The sequence below is a fragment of the Marmota monax genome, unplaced genomic scaffold (genome assembly GCF_021218885.2).
Source record: "Marmota monax isolate L192 unplaced genomic scaffold, Marmota_monax_Labrador192_F-V1.1 WCK01_AAM20220418_F8-fsc00063, whole genome shotgun sequence".
Classification (NCBI taxonomy): domain Eukaryota; kingdom Metazoa; phylum Chordata; class Mammalia; order Rodentia; family Sciuridae; genus Marmota; species Marmota monax.
In genome coordinates, this window is record NW_026693726.1 from 2,658,481 (window position 1) to 2,661,106 (window position 2,626).

At 46.5% G+C, this 2,626-nt stretch overlaps 1 non-coding gene across 1 annotated transcript; it reads right to left on the bottom strand.

Moving 5' to 3' along the window:
* Positions 1 to 1,986: 1,986 nt before the first annotated feature.
* On the bottom strand, positions 1,987 to 2,127 carry LOC124103911 (U4 spliceosomal RNA). The gene has a single exon (XR_006855315.1). It is a non-coding gene; the product is annotated as a U4 spliceosomal RNA (small nuclear RNA).
* Between the last annotated feature and the right edge of the window lie 499 nt (positions 2,128 to 2,626).

A 2,626-nucleotide genomic window follows, 5' to 3' on the forward strand; every position in this document is an offset into this window, starting at 1 on the left:
CAGGCTCCTTTCTACAGCCCAGGAACATACCTCCCCTCAGATGCCGAGACAGTGCCTACTTGGTCTGCTTTGATCATTTAGAGAAAACTCGCTTCTCCTAAAACATCTTTTGCACCTGCCTGGCCCCTTGTCTGTAGTCCCTCTGACAAACCTGCCTCTGCTAGAACCCGACCCTGCAGGGGATCTTCCATTCATCAGTGTGGCCAAGGTTCATTCTCAGGATCTGAACTAACTGAGGTGCTCACAGATTCAATGTTAATAGAATGGATGGATTTGTTCCCAGTTAGTTTTCCCCGGAAAATTCCAGTGAGAATGCAAATGTGTCCCCTGGCAGAGAGGCCTGGAATTTGTTTATTGATTCCCCTCTGGGAGAACAAGGTTTGGAGGAATGAGCCTTGATAGGGCAAGAGGAGAGAAGGGAAAGCCCCTGGGGGCAGTGAGCCCTTGGCAAATCAAGTGCAAGGTGGAGACCCCAGACCCCCACGGAAGAAGGAAAAGAAGCAGTCCTGGTCCTGGGGAGGGACAGGGGTAAGATAGGCCCTACTGGCTTCAGTTTCACCCTGGGTTGTCTGGTCCGTGGGAAACAGTGAGTCCAACTCCTCCCCAACACACACAATGGGTGAGGCTCACTGCTGGAGGTCCAAGGCTGGATTCTCCCCAGTCCCAGAGCAAGGGCCAAAAAAGTGAGTTTCCCCAAGAAGGTCCAGAGAACTTGCCCAGATACCCCCCTATTTAGGCCAGGGTCTTTCCCTTCCTCTTAACAGTACACTGAGAAAGGAGAGGAAGTGCCATCTCCTCACCCCACCCGAGTTCATCAAATGGTCCTGCTTCTTGCCCAAGGCCTTTCTCTACGCATTGACACACATAGGTTCATATTGTACACAATGATGGGACCTTGCTCTGTAGATCTTTCTGTGACTTATCTTTTCCACGTTGGACAGCTCACTGTCAATTCACACATTAGATGAGCTGTAAATCTTTTGAAAATAGCTGCATTGCATTTCGTCATCCCACATACCAGACATACCACCATGTCCTGAGCCAGTCTCTCTCCCTGGAGAACATGAGAGCTGCCTCCAGGTTGTTACCATTGTGAATATCGCCACAACCCGCACTTACATAAAGCCATTTACATAGAGGCACATGGAGCAACTGTTTATTTTGAGAGATTCCCATGGTCCTCTGCGCTCTCTCTCCTTAGTCTTTACTGAGGAAGGGAGTGTATTTCTCCTGGACTCAGCTTTAGAAATCTAGTTCCATGCTGCCCTCCCAACTGTGCCAGGGCAGCGAGTGAATCATTTCACCCAGTTTCTGAGCCAACCTCAGTGAAAATGACGACGAGTGAAGATCCTGACCCGCAGTCATCACACAGGTGGCCTCTGGCCTCCTATTCCGGAGAACGGAGGCTTCCCTGCATCATTTTCTGTAATGCCAAAGGAAATCCCCAGAGCAGGCGGACTCCCTGATGCCTCACGGAAGGCACTCCCACGGAGATAACCGGATGAATGCTTTCTTCATCACAGCCCCTGGTTCTCAATGGCCTCCCGGCTGCCAAGAAACCTTTCTGAGCTCATTGCCGCTGCGGCAGCCAGACTGCACTTCCTAGAAAATTGTCATTCCATTGACTGTTTACTCTTGGGGCGGATCACTGCTTCCCATAAGCTCTTGCAGCCCTAAGGTAGTCTTTTGGTAAATCCCACCAGGTGTCTACACGAAGGGGAAAAGATGTTCTGTATTTTACATTCTTGATTTTTTTTTTTAATGTGTCAGAGAAATGGAAGTCATGGTCCTATTTTTAGTTCATGCTAAAAGCAAGCAATGGACAATTCTAGCAAGGGAACTCAATGCTGTGTCACAATCACTCTCGCTCCCTCTCTAGAAAGGTGGTTCACTGCTTGGGATGTGAAAAGGACAAGGAAATAGTTCCTTCCTAATACATTTCTCATGCATGTCATTGACAGCTTTGATTTTTTTTTTTTAAATCAGCCTTCGTAGAGACTATCAAAACTCAACAGTGCTGACCGTATTGCAAGTTGTCGTAGCAGGGTGTTGGGAAAAGTTTTCAATTAGCAATAACTGAGTCTCAGATAAACCTTATTGCCTATGATCCTGCCGCTGCACAAATCTCACAGTCCCGATTTTTGCCAAACACTCTATGAATCACTTATATTAGTTCCTTATCAGTTTAATGACTTTTTTAGTTGACATAGCTTCATCCTCATGAACATCTTATACAATGGGTTGGGTGTGCTGATTGGGTTTCAACACATATCAAAAATTTAAATGTTGCCCATCACCTAAAATACTCTAGAATCCAACCCAGTGGCACACTCTGAAAAAATCAGACCTTATTGGATCGCAGACTCAAGTTTTCTATGGGGAAGTGGTCTGAGGCTAGCATGGGTTGATTACTACTAAGACATTGAGATACTGCCATTTGTCTTTGCAATTGCAATTTTTTTTAAGGTACTGGGGATTAAACCCAGGAGCACCTAACCATAGAGCCACATCTTCAACCATTTTTATTTTTTATTTTGAGACAGGGTCTTGCTAAATTGCTTAAGTTCAGGCTAAATTGCTCAGGCTGTCTTTAAACTTGAGATCCTCCTGCCTCAGCCTCCCTAGT